The sequence below is a fragment of the Dipteris shenzhenensis genome, chromosome 22 (assembly GCF_047967505.1).
Source record: "Dipteris shenzhenensis isolate YYH24624 ecotype China chromosome 22, Dip_SZ_1.0, whole genome shotgun sequence".
In the NCBI taxonomy this organism is placed as follows: domain Eukaryota; kingdom Viridiplantae; phylum Streptophyta; class Polypodiopsida; order Gleicheniales; family Dipteridaceae; genus Dipteris; species Dipteris shenzhenensis.
Window position 1 is genome coordinate 43631146 of NC_141617.1, and position 20773 is coordinate 43651918.

A 20773-nucleotide genomic window follows, 5' to 3' on the forward strand; every position below is an offset into this window, starting at 1 on the left:
GATGTGCTTCATTAAAGCTAGTCAAAGTGTTGTATGATTGGGTCATCGAGATAATAATTATTTGCTAAGGAAGAGAAGTGCAAGTGCTCATTACCAAAGAGCTACATAGACGTGGGAGCTTGAGGTAGGAGAGAGTTCTAAGGATGAGGCTAGGTTCATTCTTGTAGCGATGTAGAGTTGTTCTAGGTGGTAGTAAATGTGAAAGAAGCCCAAAAGGTTTAGAGGATAGCTTGACGATGTGAGATGTTCTAAACTAATTTGATAGATGTCCCCTATCAAAGATATTTCTAGTCGGCAAGGAAGAGTGAAACCTTATGCAAGAATTGAATAGAAGTTGAGGAACTTCCTTGTATGGGAAAGGTAACCGATGGTGGGGAGCCTCTCACCCTGAGTAATTTATGGATTAAGTTGTTTTGGGATGTTGAGATGTATTTACTTAGGTTAGAAGACATTGCAATTGTCGAGATGTATTTACTTGGGTATTGGTCTACATTTGGGATGGGCATGTATATATAAATACAGACATGGCAATTCAGCTATACCAGCACTGTATTATTCACATACATGATTATATTCCTAAGAATGGACATATGACCCCAAGAGACATTTATTTGTAAGGTTGAAAAACCTTTGGCCAAACACCAATATGGATGAATGAACATAGTTAGTGACCATGAATTATATACACGTCCATGAATACATGGTGGACACATTATTTCGACAAGGACATATCCTAGGTTAACAAGGTGAATGACATATGCGTATTATTCATTAGGCTTGCCCTTGGATGATACTATGGGTAAAATGCCCAAGAGAGAGCATAAAATTGGTGGCTCTAGGGAAGGAGATTAAGAGTGTGCAAAGACGACTAAATGAGAATGGCCCAAAAGTCATACAAAGGGACCCCAAATCATAAACACACTACAAGTGCACCAACCCAAATTAGCACCTAAGAGAGCATAAATAATAACAATGATTTTATTTTTCCTATCTTAAAAACACATTCTTCACTAGGCTATTATGGCAAGCCAAAAACCATTAACCTAGCATGTTTATGTATGCATGGAAATAGTTATTGAACTACTTGCCCATATTTACATGAGTGGTTTCACATTCAAATACTTGCACACATGGACATTATACACAAAGGTTTTTAAAGCAAGCAACAGTTGGACTATACCCTCGAAGGAACTCTTCCTGAATAAAAGTCATTCACTAGAGGATAGCAACCTTGTGATGACATATATGAGAAGCCTTACTGGGGTCTATTTGGTAGGGGTATATAGATAATGATCATTCTTGCTATTACCGTTACCTAATGCCATCCATTATCTCGAAATATGGGCATAGTATACAGAGAGAAGGGGGTCGTGGATAGTGACGGGACTACCCAATTAACTTAGCTTAATGCCAAAGGGCCCCTAAAACCTCGTTTTTAGTTGGAGAGCTTTCATGGACATGAACCCCCACTATTGCGTATTGCAAGACACACTGAATGTAATGAAGGCAAACTTTGGTGCCCCTCCAGAGCACGGAACAAGGGAATAGACAATTCAATCCATCCTCCTCCTCCCGCCTTACGAGAAAACAGTGTAAACAAGAGATTAGAATCAAAAGAAGTTGTGCATCACCTAGGGCAAGGGGACGGAGGACAAGCGGTTGGTGAGCTACCCACAGTCACCTTGTCAGCCAAGCATGACAAACTCTGCACAGCTACTGTGACACGCATCAGCCCGCACATGATGGAGAACACACAAGTGATATTACGAGAATGCCATCCTCCCCCTTCACGGTTTCCATTCCTCACCCTTTCGATCGCGACATCAACTCCCAGCTAAATGTCATGAAGCGCACTTGCATGGATGAGTGCTCAATAAGAGCACAGGGATTTCCAGGGGCGTGGACCATCTCCATGAACAGAAACACGCTACGGTAGTTAGACGCGTCATCTCGCTCTCGCATACTCGCTTTCGTGGAGAAAGCTCACATGATCACTCACTTGATCAAGCCCTTCTATGTATTCATAGTGATCTTCTTTCCTATCATTGGCGTGCTCGTATTGGTGTGCATATACGTATTCACCACCCCCAGTAAGCGTGGTCTATCCTGTGGTCTATGAGTTCATGCACTTGCTCCCTTTTGAATAGCCATACTGTTATAATGTCAACTCCATAGCTTCATGTCGGGGTGGAGTTCTAGCAGGTTCAGTGACATGGGCAATGCTAGGAAGCCCAGCCAAACAAGAACGATAGCCGTCCCCTTGACCTAGAGCTTGAGGACACATGCTTTGAATCCCTTGGGCTTTGAGGTAGTAGGGACAAGGTTACACAAACAAAAATATCTCGAATTGTTACCAGGCCTCTTGCAATCCCACCTCTATGGTTGAGTGCTCCATAGAGAGCACAGTGATAGTCGAAAAAGGAACTTACAGAGCCTCGAGTGGATACTTCCGTTGGTGAGAGACAAACTGCGGAGACCTCATTACTCACTTTCCGTCGGTTAGCTTGTTGCAGCCCACATCCACATCGACATTAGGACAAACAATGTAACGTTGCTTCATAATTTGCCCCGCTTTATGGATATTGATCTTCAACATGTACGTGGTTTTAGCTCTATGTCCCCAAGCCGAAATTGATACTCGATTGATTGAGAACCCTTATGGACTTGGTCGCAAAAGTAGTTTGGAAAGAAAAGCCTTAATGGTAGTCGTAAGAGCTTCTCGATGGGTCTACTTCATGCTATTGGGCACAAGTTTGAGTTTTCGTAGTCTGCTTTTTGTTTCATTCCTCTATACCCTCTAATTTGCACAACATGCCTTTCATTTTATAATGAAAAATGGCTCTTCTACCCCTTCTATGTGGTGACTACTTGAAGCCCTCCTCCTCCGTATAGATTCATATATGCATGGGAATAGAAGCTGGATGTTTGTCGAGACACGAGAAACCTCTTACCCTCCCCATAGTACAGTTGAAAACTAGGTATTTTGCATCTCTCTACTGGGAATCATAATGCATTGACCACTGAGTCGTTTTTAACCATTTTTATGACGCCCTTGAGGATTATGTTCTCCAATGGGATTGTAACACACTTGTTGCACTACTTTTGCATAGTATTATTCTATAATAAAAAAATTCCTCCAATTATTGCTATACTATTCTAAAATAGAGGGTGCATTCATTTTATGAGTCATTTCCTGAGTTACTTCCTGATTCCATGAAGGTCATTCTTTTTGGAAAAATCAGCAGTCCCACCCTTAAGGAATTCTGTTGTAACACGTCGTTTTGGGGGATGGATGCAGGTGAGTCCAGCTACTTATCTCATCTTTTTGGTTAAAAGAAGGAGGGAGGATAGTGATATACCTACTGGCAACTCTGATCACCATACAATGTTCCTGAATTTGGGAATGTTTATTACAAGAAAGCCTTTTATTTCATCCCCGAGGGTTTCGATACCTTTTGACGTCGTTTGGGAGGCTCCATACAAGCAATATTTAATCGGATAGCGGACTGTTTACTGCAATGTGAATGTTATGCAAGCAAGACATAAATATTGGATGCTCTTTGTTGTACCTTGTTTTGGACAAACTGGAAATTATGGTTAGAAAAATCTATGGGGGGAAAAAGAGTGTTTGAATTTTGCACTTTATAAATGATATGCAACTTGAACATGACAGTAATCTAATATTGTATGTCCATGGAAGTATATCGAAGCATCAACCTGCACCATAGGATTCATTAGTAGCATAGGAATGAGGATGCATTGGATGTTAAGGGCAGCTTAATACATGGGAGCCAAGAGGGTGTAATAAGGGAGAAATAGATTTTACTGTTTTAGTAGGTAACACACACTGTAACAAGCTTAGCGGGATGACAAAGATCCTAACTTGATGGGTTTGTTTCTCTCTCCCCCATGCGCCTACTTGGTTTGGAGACCTCACCAAGGTTGGTTATGAGGATCCGCTACCAGCCCCTTCTCAAGTATGCCAAGTAGTCATGACCATGTTCCCTCAAAGAGTCCATGAAACCGTAATTCGTTTGGACTCACAAGAATTAAAAGAACTCTCGGATTTAGGAAGACCACTAATAATGCAACTATCTTTCAATGGCTGGGTGCAAAGTCTCGGTTCTCAGCAAAGGCAAGGTGCATGAGGCAGTAACTCTCATCAAGTAACTCCATGAATCATTGGACTTGATCATTCATGAAGACAACAAAGCTCTCTTGGACTTTGTGGAATCATGTCCAAATACTATGAGGAACTTTTCCCTTAACTTCAATTTGACCCCCTGGGTCAGTCCAGTTTCTGCAGAAAATACGGGTTTAAAATGTTTTATTCCTCCACAAAATTTGCATTCTGCCTCCCAACACAGTTTTTGCAATATGAAGGGATTATCTCAGAATGACCAAGAGAAAATCTTCTCTCAGATTTGATGGTGATCTCTGCGACAAATGCTAGAAAAGCTCATGCCCCACTTATACGAATCTATTCTTCCCACCCAGAGTTTTGGAGGCAGAACTTATGGCACATAATAAGTCTGGGATTTACATGATATGAATCTCTTGGCTCTATTCCACATTGACAATTGGTTGTTTCTTACTGATCTTACGCAGTCTAGTAAGAGTATGAAATTGGAAGCAGAACAAGCAGCTCAGAATTTTGATATCCTAGTTGTATATAGCCATGTGCTGGCCAGGAGTTTCTTTCCTATGGCTATGTTTGCGTCCGCCCATCCCTTGTGGGGGTCTTCGGCAGATGTAAAAGCAGGATTAATGAATTAGAAAGGAGAACCTCGAAATATGTCAATGATTTTTTTTATGTGGGGAGCAAATGCAATGAGGAAAGAATGGATTGTAAAGCTCAACCGCTTTGGTTTGACCATGCCATCTGGTTTATTGCTAATAATTTGGTTACCTTCTTTCTTGGGAGACCTATGAAAGCACCATTTAACTTATTCCTTCTATTTATGAAGACCCCTGATATGGTATTGTTTGGAAGAGCCTCCATTACCTTCATGTACATGAGAGAATTGATGCTTACAGCAGTACAAAATTTAGAAAAAAGCCCCTTTGCCATTGCTCCCGCAACCATCCCTAGCGATTTGTTTGTATGGGGAAAGAATTGTAAGAGGACATGATACTAGCAGTAGCCATAGAGGAGTAAGCTCTTCAAAGCGGGGTAGATTTCAGTCACGAGGTGCAGTAGGATATGGGAGAACTAGGATTTTACAACGAGCCCAATCACACACCCTGAAGCTAATTGAATGGCAAAATAGTGCAGAAAGCTCAATTCACTTGGATCGGGTGAATCTCAGGTAAGGCCTTCGAAGATTCTGAGAGGTGGCATGTCCTTTACGCAAGGTGTCAATGCAAAACTACCAGGTAAGCACCTTCTTTATGACGAGAAAGATTGATATTTTGCAGGTATGCCGCCTCCCCTCAAAGAGCTTTGTCTACCTCCCTCACGGAGAGTTTACCTTAACCACTCATCACTTGAATAGTAGCAAAGGATTTATAACTTTGGATTTTGATAATCCCCTTCTCGATTATTTCTCTATAAGGAAACTGCTTTATGGATTTTGTTTGGATCATAATTTACCAATGGCAAGTGCATTTATAAAGGAAGCTTCTATTAGTTGGTTGTTCAAGGAGAACTTGGGAGCAAAGTTAATGAAACCATGGCTATTTTTTAGGGATGAAGCGAAAGTGTCTTGTCACTACCTTGAGCCCAACATGGCTAGGTTTCTTAAGAAAACCTGGAACCATGTAGTAACATTGGATATTGCACTAATTCAGAATGAACAACTTCGTAATGAGGTGTGGAAAGGTTTGAACCATATCCCAAGGGAGGGGATGCCATTAGAGGGCACACTCCATACATTAATGCAGGCTTGGTAGATGAACATGAAGGAGACCACCTCCGAAAGTTAACAAAACCCTTTGAAGCTTTTGCAAGGGACTTCTTGAAACACTTGATCGATTCTAAGATCCCTGCAAGAGGGGAACCTTTAACCTTCTCTTACTCTTATGAGGTGAAAAAGGAGAGAGACTAGATTGTATCCACTATCCTAGTTACCTTCATGGACAAATCAACATCCATGCCACCATTTATATGCATAGAGATTGCCTTCTCCCTTGCATATGAGAGACTACATAGCCCGGACTTCTTTCGGGTTGAACACGGGGAGTCCCTTGACTAACTAGCCAAGGGCATTTTATCCTTTCATATATATCCATTTATTGAGAAGCATTCAATACCTTGCATAATGTGCACATACAAAGAACATAAGAGCTACTTTAGGTGGATAACAAATGCCCATATGTGTGTTTTCTCGGAGATAGTAGGAACCCCTTATGATTGCTAGTGGAAGACTACAGGAATCAATCATGGATGACTTAGGGGTCCCATCAAAAGCCTTTTGGATAGTCAAGTCACTTTATGACATAAGGATAAACTTGCCGGACTCGATAACATGTGTCTTCACAGCGGATATTGGCAAGTGCTTTGAGAACATCCCTCTACAAGGGGAGATGGGCCTCATTCATATTATGGAACAAGTGATTTCACTTGCTTTCTCTTGTTTGGAAAAAGAGTTCATTGTTCCCCGAAAACGGAAGGAGGCAGAGTGTCAAGAAAAGAGACCATGGCATACCCCCTCAACATCTTGATCAAAATGAATACTTGGCTTCTTTGCAATATGCACCTCTCTCTGGGAGGGGTGACCTACAGACAGGTCTCCGACATCCCCATGGGCTTTGCATGCTCCCCCCTCTGGTGCAATCTCTACCTTTTTTGGTTCGAATACAACTTCACCATAAGACTATGGAACCTCTAGTGCAATCTCTACATTTTTTGGCTCAAATTTAACTTCACATAAGACTGTGGAACCTTAGACAGGGGGAAACCTTGAGAAATTTTAAGTACTTAGCAAGGTACATGGATGACAACCTTTTGATTAATGTACCTAACCCAAGACGGTTCCTAGATCCATCTGCACCCAAAGACCCAACAACCCATATTGGATTTACCCTTTGGATTTCATGGAGATCAAGGAAACAACGAAGTCATATTCCATCGATACACAAAATGAGCCCTGGGGGACAAAAGTTTCCTTTTTGAATATGGCCATTACAGTGGTGCACCCCAAAAATGGGATAGCAGTTACAAGCAAATTTGATAAACTCGACAAACTCGATTATAAAGTATGCCAATACACCTGGCAGGATGGGAACATGCCAAAATCCTTTGCGGAGAAGGTGATTTTATCACAAATAATTCCTATACTTTACACGGAGAGTTGTAATTTTAATGCCTTTGTACAGATTGAGAAGCTGATGAAGAAATTTGAAGGGAATGGGTTTAATAGAAGGAGGAGCCAGGGGTTGATACTCGAATTCCTAAAAAATGACTTCCTAGGCAACTCCTTGAATGTACAAACAATGACTCAATGGATGAGTAAGCACCTTCTACCTCTAGTACCTCATAAGATATACATTGATTCAAACCCTATGTGGGGCAACAGTCCAACCTAGTCTATGAGGATGGGTGGACAACTGCCCACGCATGGATTGTGAGGTATGGACCGCTCTATGGGATTATGTCTTGGTGGGACACACACACACACACACACACACGCACGCGTGCACACACACACACACACACACACACACACACACACACTCTTACACCTGTGTATACTTGATTTGTGTTGTCTTGAAATGCGCACACACTTGGGGGGATGGAGAAGGGAGGATAACCCTCGTCTATTACCATCCATAACATTTATCCAATCTTTTTCTTGTCCAATTGAAATAGGACTATGCTTGGCACGGTGATCTACTAAAAATGGGATATATTGATCCCCTTCCAGCTCCTTCCATTGGAATCCAAGGTTTTTTATCCATCATTTCCAGCAAGGAAATCCATAAGTTCATCCAATAGCATGACAGTGGTCTACTTTCTATGGATCTAGAAAACCAGCAGCTACTATTGATCCAATTAAGTATTTTTGATTGGTGCCGCATTTGGGAACTTTTTGCAAAATCTTCTGACAATGCCCTTGCCACTATTCAAAAGCTATCAAAAGTTACTGGAAGGATAATTTCCAATGACGAGTCACAATACGAGGAGTATAAGAGAAAATTTGATGGGGTGATCAAAGCTTTTTAGTGCTACCACATGCGAAATATCTTTTGGATAGTAGTGGAGGAAGAAAGCATAACACCACTATTACACCTTTTTTCAAAAAACTACACTCTCTTATTCCATTTGATACTTTATCTAAGGAAGAGAGAAATGTCCTTACACAGGACTTTCCTGCACTAGACACTTTGGCTCTGAATATCAAGGATATTTTAGTTAATCCCCTTATCCCAAGAAGAATACTGGAAGGAACATTTGCACACCGGATTGACCATAAGTTGTGGTCGCTCAATGACTTGAGCGTTACAACACTTATCACATTTGAAATGTGGGTAGTTTTGGCAGGGATCACTGAGAATGTTGATACCATTAAAAAAAATAATATAGGAACATGGCTATTGAGGGGAGATTGGCACATACTGATAACATCATCTTACCAGAACTCTATGCACTAAATGAGTTGGAAGAGTCTTTTTGCACATCAAAGCAAGGGATTTTTTACAGTTATAAAATGTTACTACCTGCAAAAAAGTTACTAGATGTTTGGAATTATATGCGACCCTACTTAAAATGCAATTATATCAATGTAGGGTTACAATGCCCAAACAAGGTAATGTGGTTTGATCATGCTATATGGTACATACTGAATCATGTACACATATTTATGTATGGCAACACCCTTATAGTCAAAATGTATGCCTTCATACAGTGGTGCTCATCTTTTCTTCAGTTCTTTGTTAAGCAAGCTATGATTTTCTCCTGTTACCTGGAGATGGTCAATGAGGGTGTAAAAGCTACAGTAAACGATCTAGACATTGATCCATTTCAAGGACTTAATGGCAAAGGGATTAAATTTTTGGTTAGGTCTCTCAACCCAAAACATGCTAGGGTTATGGATGAAAGGCAACCTAGAAGTTCTAGAGGTGGTGGCAACTCAGGACATGGTAGGAGACAGGTTACACATTAAATTTAGAAATTAAAATAGAAGCTAAATTCCATTCATTTTTTATGACACCTATATCCACCAAATTACCATTTATTATGGGAATATACAAAGCCCATAAAAACACTTTTAGGTGGATTACCAATGCTACTGGGTGTACATATGATGAAATTGGACTTATCAATACGTGCTTACTAAAAACATGCATCTCACAACTCAAAAATAAATGTGCTAAAACTCAGTATGAGATCTTTCTCAGAAGTGGAGATAAATGTTCTTGTTGGTGGGGGATTGAATCCCTTTACGACTACACTCTAAATCTTCCCGACAAAATATTAAGTATTTTTTCCACTGACATAGCACAGTGCTATGAAAACATTCCTCTAGAAGGTGAAAATGGTGTAGTTAACATCATAAGGGAAATAATCACTATGGTGTTCAAGGATAGTAACTTCAAATTCATCCCTTTTTGAAATATGCCCCATTCTCACATTGATGGAATTTGGACCACGATAGATGGTGAACTATGATATGGAAACTGTCACTAAAATTAATTCATGGCTTATCTTGAACATGTACATACAACTAGACAACTTGACTTGGAGACTAAAGATGGGAATTCCTATGGGCCTATTGTGCTCACCCATTTGGTGCAATTTATACCTATTTTACTTTGAGTACAAATTTTGCATTAACTTGGCTAGACAAGGCAGATGGGATATTCTGAAATGGTTTCAATATCCCTTTAGATATATCGATGACATTTGCTTGGTCAATATACCTAACCCTATGAGGTTTTTCTCCCATGGTGAATATTGTATTTACCCTTTAGATTTTGTGGAGATTATAGTTGACACCACAACATTTTGCCAGTTGGAGAATGGCTGCATAATTGGAACCAGTGCTAAATTTCTTAACATAGAGATCATTATCACATCCGTACATTATGGAATGTTCATTATCCTCAAATATGATAAGAAGGATTCCCTCCCTTTTAAGGTGTCAAGATTCATCAAAGTAGACAGCAATAGACCATCGAAGCTATGCTATATGGCTATATGCTCTCAAATTATGCCTATCATTTACAATTGTAACAACCCTAAGCATGCTAGGTATTTTATCCATAAACTGTTCTGATAATGGATGCAATGGCTTGAGACTCAAAAGGGTTGTGTGCAACTTTCTCAAGGGTGATTTCCCTGGAGCTTTGTTCAAAACTGAGGATCTAATAAAATTTGTATAAATTCTCCCTTTGAAAAGGATCAAGATTCATCAAAATTGATAACAATGGGCATTATAATTGACTTTCTCATAAATAGTTTATTCTGTAAGATTGATCAACATTCGTGATCTAGTTAAGCTTGTTCAAATTTCATTCATTTCTAAAGGTGGGCACCATGATCCCCTCCCTATGAAGGGACATGGTGACCCTCGTACGGTGTGGGTTTTTGATTATGTGGGAGGATGGTTAGGTGCACGCGCACGCGTGCACGTGCACACACACACACACACACACTTATGCCTGTGTATACTTGATTTGGTTGGCAAGCTTATCTTTGCTAGACCTTGATAATACATCTGGTAGAGAATTGATTCCAAATCTCTTCCAAGCTAAACATGGGTGTACATTGCCAATGAATTATATAGGTTTGGACAAGTTTTATATGGCTTATATGTGATGGAGCCTATGGCATCCTATGTCAATATAAAGGTGTTGTGTGCATCCCAAAAATTACAAAGTCTAAAATATGCAAAGTCAAAAAATATGTGATTTACATGAAAATGCTCACGAAGGAACTAAATATCATGGGAAATGAAATGACTAAGTAGGCTGAGCTTCTATGATGGCTATAAAAAGCTTCCGTAGCTTTGGAGCTTCTCATCAGATTAATGCGCCTCTTGCTCATAGTGCCATCTTGTTTGCACGTTAGTCTGCCTCCTTGGCCATTGCAGCCTCCCATACTTGAGTGTCAAGTAGGCCTTGTGAGCTAAGTAGCCACTACCACACTTCATTTAAAGCCTCCCTTGCCATTGCTGCCTCCCGTAGATGATCATTGTGTAGGCAGTCCCTACTTTGATAAGGTACTAGACTGAATGATAGATTTTTAATGTAAGAAACACACTGATCATAGCCACTCCCATATGTGATGGTGGGAATGTTAGTTGTTGGGATGTATTACTATTGGTAAGGAAGACAGTAGACCATGTGTGAAGTATGGCTAGAACTCCTCAAGGGATTTATGGATGGTGACAGCCTAGAAAAACAGTCCTGTGATTAGAAAGTTACGTTCAGCCAAGCTCAAATCTTCCACTACTAGTCTAACTCATAAGAGATGGTGAGACAAACAAAAGGCTCAAGCCAAGACTAGTATTAGAGTGCATACAACTGTACTGATCAAAGACGTTGAGGTAAGAGGTAAAAACCTCATTCAATATACCCACGCCATGATTATTTACCTTTTGATTGTGACTATGATTTGTGCAAAGGATGGCCTACCTCTACAGAGCAGAGTGTTGATACTACTAAAGCTCGGAAGCATACGGATCTTTGGTACATACAAGAGCCATTGAGAGACTCCATGACCACATACTTGCTGGTCGACACCTCGTAAAGCCATGGTAGGTATCTAAGATGAAAGTTCCTTTTTTACGTATCTCTTTTTTGGCTCCATATACATAGCTCGATGTTTACTGAGGTGGCTCATGACGTTTCTTGATCAGTATATTTGAAAGTATGCTTAGCTCTATAAGTTTTATTCATTAACATGATTGGCACCATCACTCACTGCCTCTTGTATGTAAGAGAAGTGCATATACAAAAAAATGACTACTTATATAGTCACATATATATGCATGGTGTCTTTATACACCGGTTATCAACTCATCGAGATGGCTCTATCTTCACCAAGGCTTGTCTATCTTTCCATCCTATATATGATTGGCTATAAAACACCTGGGCCATGTAATTACTCCCAGTATATTGTTTTTCTGAATCTCTGTGTGTGATAGGAAATGAGAATGACTCTCATAGGTCTCTCTTTCTTACCTTCACTATATGAGAAGGAAAAGCAACAAATACCTTAGTTAAAAGAAGCATTTTTTAAAAAGGGCAACAATGGCTTCTACGAAGGGATATAACCCTATATTATGATGATCATAGTCTTTATATATTGGTGTATTGACTAATTGACAATTTTTTCTTCTGATGAGGATACCTTGTAAATTATGAAAGGAATTTTCTCATGACCCCATAATGGGGAATTTGTATAACGCTAGTTCTGGAAAGAGAAATACATGGAGCATTTGGATACCTGTGACTCAATCATTGGGGTGCTACACGATGCACTGCCATCCAAGGTCGATAAGATTTCCTATTATAAATATCTTATGGTGTTGTGACATCGATAACAAGTGGAGTTGTGCTTTGAAGCCTGCAGTCCCACAATCTAAGGTTCTTGTTCTGACTTGTCCTTGTTGTGGATGGATGCAAGTGAGTGGAGATCCTTCAATATCATTCAATATTTATAATTTAGCAAATTGAATATATTTTCAATCCCTCCATGTAGAAATTATCTTGTCACGTATTGTCTTGATTCTTAAGTCTAAGATGGATAATGTTTGTCTTGAAATGCACACACACACTTTCCTCCATTTGCTTTTGACATAGGAAAAGCTGGGAACCAGGGACCCCTAAAGGTGGACCCTGAGGTGAATTTTAATGTACCATACCTTGATTGATCATGAGCATTTGATTTATCACACACACACAAACGCTTGCCCCTAGAGGGACAAGACCCATTGCAAGGATACACATCCACCCTAGCATTGAGTGGGACTAGAGACATACCTATGATCAAGGACCTAAGGAGGGGACCCCATTGGATTAGTGCACTTTTGAAAAGAATGGTGCACATTTGGAGAAGGCTCCCCAAGAAGGAATGGATACAATGGATATAACTTTTCAAGATTAGTCCCACCTCCTCCACAAATTAATAGACATTTATTACATGAAGGCACAAATCATAGGAAAATGCAGAAGGAGGATATACTCACATGGTAGTGACAAGCACACACATTTGGTCACTTTCCCTAACGGACAATACCCTATGGAATTAGAACATATAATCAAGTAGGATATGAAACATGAAATCCCTCATTACATGGACTAGAGTAAGAGAGAAAAAGGACAGGGTATTGGTATACATCTAGGATGTGCATGTATATGGAACTATATATAAATATAGACATGGCAATTCAGGTATAACATCATTGTATTATTCACATACATGATTATATTCCTATGTATGTATGAGGATATGGAAGAATAAGCATCCGTAACCACATGGGCATAAGACCCCAAAATAGACATTTCTAAGGTTGAAGAACCTTTGGCCAAACACCAATATGGATGCATGGACATAGCTAGTGATCATTAAGAGTGCTCTCAACGGAAACAAGAATGGAAGAGGGAGAGAGAGAGAAACAGAGAGCCACACAAGTTTTGTTGGGTGCAGAACACCCTAATCTTCTTTTTCATTCATTTATATATGTGTTTGAGTATTGTACATAACCAGGGTAAAGGCATAGTGACCTTTAACCCCCACAACCTCCCACTTAAAGGACAATGTGCCTTTAAGGGAGAACAACCAGTGAGCATACTATCCAATGCCCATCAATACATGACAATACTCAAACCACTGACTAGGTAGACTCTTCGTCAGCATATCTACACGGTTATCATCTGTATGAACCTTGACAAGCTCTATGCGCTTGTCCTCAAGTACCTCCCTGATGAAATGGTACCTAGCCTCAATGTGTTTGCTCTTTGCATGAAAGACCGGGTTCCGTGCTAGCTGAATAGCACTCATGGAATCACTATGCAATGTCGGTACACCTGTATGAATCCCCAAATATCCCACTAGCTGATCAAGCCATATAGCCTCCTTGCAACCCTCTGTGGCTGCAACATACTCAGCCTCTGTGGTAGACAAAGCAATGCACTTCTGTGCACGAGACATCCACGACACTGCACCACCTAAAAAAGTGAACACATAACCACAAGTGGATCTCCTACTATCCACATGCCCTACATAGTCTGAATCTGTGTACCCAAGTACACACATGTCTCCTCTACCAAAGCAGATGCACATCTCCTTGGTACCCTTCATGTACCTCATGATGCACTTAACTGCCTCCCAATGCCTCTTTCCTGGATTAGCCATATACCGGCTAACAACTCCCACTGCAAATGCAATGTCTGGTCTAGTAGCTATCATAGCATACATAAAACTCCCAACTACTGACGCATAAGGAACCTTGGCCATCATGGCCCTCTCATCTGATTTGGGACTATCTGTGTGACTCAGTTTCACATATGGAGTCAATGGAGTACTCACTGCTTCCCCCCCTCCATATTGAAATGCTGCAATCTTTTGTAACATACTCTTTTTGTGAAAGCCAAAGGAGTTTCCTACTCCGATCATGCGTGATGCGCATACCAAGAATATGACCTACAAGTCCCAAATCCTTCATATCAGGCCTCATGCAACTTGGCCTTTAATGCATCTAGCTCGTAAGTATTCTTGCTAGCCAATAGCATATCATCCACCTATAGTGCCAGGATTATCAGGCTATTATCCTTAGCCCTTTTAGTGTAGAAGCAGTGATCAATTTCACTCCTTCTAAAACCTTGGGACCGAATGAAGGCATGAAACTTTTGATACCATTCTCTAGGCGCTTGCCTAAGACCATAGAGACTCTTCTCTAGCTTGCAAACTAAATGCTTTTTGCCCTTTTCTTCAAAGCCTTCCGGTTGCACCATGTAAATTTCCTCATGCAAATCCCCATGCAAGAATGCTGTCTTAACATTCATCTGCATAAGCTCCATATCCTCTGATGCCACTAGTCCAAGCATGCATCTAAGTGTGGTCATCTTCAAAACCGGAGAGAATATCTCATCAAAGTCCACACCCTTCTCTTGCTTGAACCCTTTAGCAACCAAACGGGCCTTGTACCTAGGCACATCATCACCTGTGACCTTCATTTTGTAGACCCATTTACATGGCAATGCTTTCTTTCCATCTGGCAAAGAAACCAAGTCCCAAGTCTTATTCTTCATAAGTGAACTCATATCTGATTGCATAGCATACTCCCACTTGTGTTGATCCTCGCGCATCATAGCCTCTCTGTAGTAAGAAGGCTCCCCGCAATCAGTAAGCATCACATAGTCTACCCCTGGAACAAACCTATCAGGCAATCTACACACTCTAGATCATCTTCTCAAGGGCATTTCAGCTTGCTGTCCCACCTGCATATCAGCCACATTTGGCTCATCATTTCCACTAATAGATGATCCATTATCTACCCTTGATTGTATACCTGTGGGAGTAGTTGATGGTACCATTTCTTGCACATTTGGTGCATGGACAACTTGCTGTCTATCAACATATGCAGGTGGATTCACATCCTGGAAAGTGATTCTCCTCATTTCCACATCCCTCATGGGTGCCTTATGCATCTTCTTCTCATTGAAGACTACATCATGGCTGCGTATGATCTTCTTTGCTTCTGGATCCCAGAGACAATAGCCCATCTCTCCACTTTCACCATAACCGAGAAAGATGCATTTCCTAGACTTAGGATCTAGCTTCTTTCGAAGCTCTTTTGGCACATGTGTATATGCCTCACACCCAAAATATACGCAAATGAGAGTAAGAGGGCTTCTTGCCACTCCATGCCTCTTCAGGAATACCACCATCCAAACTCTTACTAGGAGATTTATTGATCACATGCACTGCATTCTTCATTCCCTTAGCCCAAAAACCACCAGAAAGACTTGCATTGGAAAGCATGCATTGCAACCTTTCTTGAATGGTATGGTTCATCTTTTCTGCAACTAGATTTGGCTCTGGAGTACGAGGGGATGTGAGCTCCCTCTTAATCCCATGTGTATCACAGAAATGCTAAAAGTCATGAGAGAGATACTCTCCACCATTGTTAGTCTGTAGGCATTTAAGCGTTCTACCTGACTGATTCTCAACCAAGGCCAGCCATTTCTGAAATACGTGGAACACATCACTCTTCCGAGCTATAGCATAAGCCCACACTTTCCTAGTTGCATCATCAATGAATGTCACATAGTATTTAGCCCCGCCTAATGATCGTGTAAGCATGGGACCACATACGTCTGAATGCACTAAATTTGGCTTTTCAAACTCTTTCTTTCCCCTTCTTTTATGGGCTGATTTAGTCTGCTTCCCATAGAGACAATGCTCACAAAATTCAAAATCAGAGAAACTCAAATGCGGTACATAACCCAAATGGCATAAGAGTTTCATTCCATTCTGGCTCATGTGCCCCAACTTGCAATGCCACAAAGAAGTGCTTGGCTACTCGATTATTGCAATCACATGATCAAATACCCCTGATACATGTAAGGGATACAAAGTCCCACACTTGGCACCCCTAGTCAAAAGCATAGAGCCCTTCTGAATTTTCCAACCCTAAAAGCCAAAAGTGGTGTGAAAACCAGCATCATCTAGCTGACCCACTGAAATAAGACTCTTGGTCAACTTAGGCACATGTCTCAAATGTTTCAAAACAAATGCAGACCCATTTGCAAAAGAAAACTTTATGTCACCTACTCCCACTATGTCACATGCATAGTCATTTCCAAGATGCACACAACCTGTCTTTCCACTGTCATAAGTGGAGAACCATTCCTTATGGGGAGTAACATGGAATTAAGCAACTAGAATCCAAAATCCAATCCTAGGAATATGCATCATCTGAAGTGGTAAGCAACTCTGCAGATAAACTAGACATGAAGGGAACGTCATTGTCACTATCATGTGTGACTGCATTGATCTCCTCGATCTTCACTTTTCCTTTGTCCTCCCTTGGACTCTCTTCCTTTTGATTTGCACCCCAATTTGCATTCTTTTTCTTATCCTTTTGCTCTCTTTTCAGCTTGTAGCAATCCTTTTTCATATGGCCCTTCTTGCCACAGTGGTAACACTCAATGTTCCGTGCCCTGGATTTGCTACAAGACTTCCATCTTTCTTGGGACTTCCCCCTGAATTGTGATCTGCCCCTTTGCACATTTAAGGCTGCATCCTGCTTGTTGCCATCCATAGACTTCTGTCTAATCTCCTCGGCCAACAAGCTACCCACAACATCATCAAATTTCAGTACTCCACCAAGTGCAGAGTTACTGACACCTGTACAGAAGGTATCCCATGAGGATGGCAATGAACATAAGAGAAATATTGCCTTAGTCTTCGCATGAAAATTCATCTTCTGAGCGTGAAGCTGGCTGAAAATAATATTGAATTCATTCAAGTGAGAAGCAATGGAGACCCCTTCCTTCATCTACAGCTCAAACAACCTCTTCATGAGGTAAACTTTATTAGAGGTAGTTTCCTTCTCATAAGTGGCACACGATTTCTTCCACAAATCTTCCGTAGTCTGATCATTTACTACTGTGAAATAAACTGACTCTGCAAGATGAAGTCTAATAGTAGACTTTGCTAATGCATCCAACTCATTCCAATCATCCTCAGACATATTTACAGGCTTAGCTTCAATACTGCCAAGGGTTTGATCTGCTTCTTTTGAATAAGCACATCCCTTATTTGTTCTTTGCACAAAGAAAAAATTGTCCCATCAAACTTTTTAATGCTAAAAATCTCCTTTTCAGACATGGAAGAGGATGCCATGATGCAAATGAAGCAAAAATCCCAAATGCTAGTGCCTACAAGAGAGAATAACACCAAATACCAGGTGCACCCAAATGTGTATGCCACAATAGAGTGAAATATCAGCAAAACTCATGTCTCAAAGCATCTGACTCATGTGCATATTCTATGCATCCATATGAGAAAATCTGGCCCAAAAGAAAATGCCAACTGCACTGGCAATCCAAAATGCCAATAAGTGCCAAATGACTCAAGCATAAACACCGCATAAAATAGCATCCATGTGCAAAGCATTCGATAAAAATAGCATCCCCACAAGGCAATTTGGGCCTATCAGCGCATCCAATAAGGACCGCAATGCATCCAAATGGCCTATAAATCATCCACTACAACCTAATGCATACCACGAATGAGCGCACACTACTCAAATTGCAACCAGAGGGATTTGCATGAGGTATGATCAAGAAATCATAGTCCCACGATAATGACCGCTACTGAAAATAGAATGTGAGATGCCTCAAAAACATGGGCGCCATTGCATAATCGGACTCAGCAAGAAAATCAGCAAATATCTCTCTTTTGTCGGAACTCCAAAATCCCAACCGATGAGAGAAATGGGAGTCAACACTTATCCACTGCCATGTGGCATAAATCTAAGGTTTCAAAACCTTAGAATGAAAAATGCATAACAGAGAGACGAAATTGAATACACAGAGATCTATAACTCTGAAAATCCTCTACCGAATTGTGTAAGAACTGACAGGTAGGGGTTTTTGTGCGTCGGGAACGAAATGGGATAGACGGTTTTGGAAACCGTGGTCTCAATCACTAGGTCCAACACACGGACTGAAAAACGTTTTTGGAAATAGAGCTGTTTGTAAACTCCACTGGAGTGCAAATGATGAGCAACATAGAAGTTTTAGGACCTTCTGAGTCCACCAGAACTGACAGATCTACAAATGGTTGCTCCAAACTTGAGTTCCAACACCCAGGCAAAAAAACGCAGAAACTGACACAGTGAGTCAGAAATCCAATGAAATGATCCCAGATTCGAGAATGAAGGTGTTTCCAAGCTCCTGAAGTGAAGTGGACACCAAAAGCAAGCAATAGTTGCCTCTACAAGTCAATATGGAGTCTCTGTCATCGAATGAAACAGGGAAAAGCTCAAAAAATGACTTTTTCTTTGAAAACACTTAACAGGATCTCAAAACCACTTCGTAAAACCAAAGTGGCTTTTCCAAAGGTTCTTGCAAGGTCTCTACATACTGGGATGCAAGTAAAGTCACCCACAAAGCTTCCCACAGAGCTTCTCCTTCCTGCTACAAAGCTACTGAGCTTCAAGCATTCACGCACGCTCAGCTAGATCACCCGGGCTCTGATACCAGTTGAGAGTGCTCTCAACAGAAGCAAGAACGGAAGAGGGAGAGAGAGAGAAACAGAGAGCCACACAAGTTTTTGGTGGGTGCAGAACACCCTAATCTTCTTTTTCATTCATTTATATATGTGTTTGAGTATAGTACATAACCGAGGTAAAGGCACAGTGACCTTTAACCCCCACAATCGTGAATAAGGATATGGATATATATGCATCCATGAATACATGGACACATAATTGACAAGGACATATCCTAGGTTAAAAACCATTAACCTAGCATGTTTTATAGATGCATGTAAATAGTTATTGAACTATTACTTGCCCATATATACATGAGTGGTTTCACATTTGAAAACCCACATGCACAGACATTATACACCTTGAAGGTTTTATAAGTGAGCGCAGCAATCGGACTATACCCTTGAAGGGACTCTTCCCAAATAAAACTCATTCCCTAGAGGATGCAAACTTGTGATCACATATATGAGAAGCCTTACTGGGGTCGTTATGGATAGCGATGGGACTACCCAATTAACCCTGGGTATTGATCTTTAGCATGTATGTGGTTTTAGCTCTATGTCTCCAAGCTAAAAGTGATACTCGATTGACTGAGAACCCTTATGGACTTGGTTGCAAAAGTAGTTTGGAAAGAAAAGCCTTAATGGAAGTCTCATAAGAGGAGCTTGATGGGTCTACTTCATTCTACTAGGCACAAGTCTGAGTTTTCGCAGTCTATTTTTGGTTTAATTCCTTTATACCCTCTAAAAAAATGGCTCTTCTACCCCTTCTATTTGGTGACTACCTGAAGCCCTCCTTCTCTGTATAGATTCATATATGCATGGGAATAGAAGTTGGATATTTGTTGATACATGAGAAACCTCTTACCCTCCCCATAGTGTAGTAAAAAACTAGGTGTTTGGCATCTCTCTACTGGGAATAATGCATTGGCCACTGGGTCATTTTTAACCATTTTTATGATGCCCATGAGGATTATGTTTTGCAATGGGATTGTAACACATTTGTTGCACCACTTTTGCGTAGTATTATTCTATAATAAAAAGATCCTCCAACTGTTGCTATACTATTCTAAAAAAGAGGGTGCACTCATTTTATGAGTCATTTCCTAAGTGACTTCCTGATTCCATGAAGGTCATTCTTGTTGGAAAAATCATATATGGAAAATAAGGAAATTTTCAAAAGTTTTTTTGGAAGGAAGGTTGTAATAATCTTCTACAAAGTCCTTGAGGATTAGATTAATGGCAACAACCCCCTTCTTGTTGATTAATCAGTGAGATGGATAGGGATAACAATCGTAGTTGGGCCTTAAAGCCAGCAGTTGCATGCTTAACGAATTTTGTTGTAAGATGTCCTTTTGGTGGATGGATGCATGTGAGTTGAGCTACCTAACTCAGATTTTTGGTTAAAAGAAGGAGGGAGGATAGTGATATACCTACTAGCAACTTTGATGAATATACAATGTTCCTCAATTCGGGAATGTTTATTACAAGAAAGCCTTTTATTTTACCCCCAAGAGGGTTTTGACACCTTTTGACATCTTTTGGAGGCTCCATACAAGCAATACTTGATCAAGGATAGCAGACCATTTGATGTAATGTGGATCT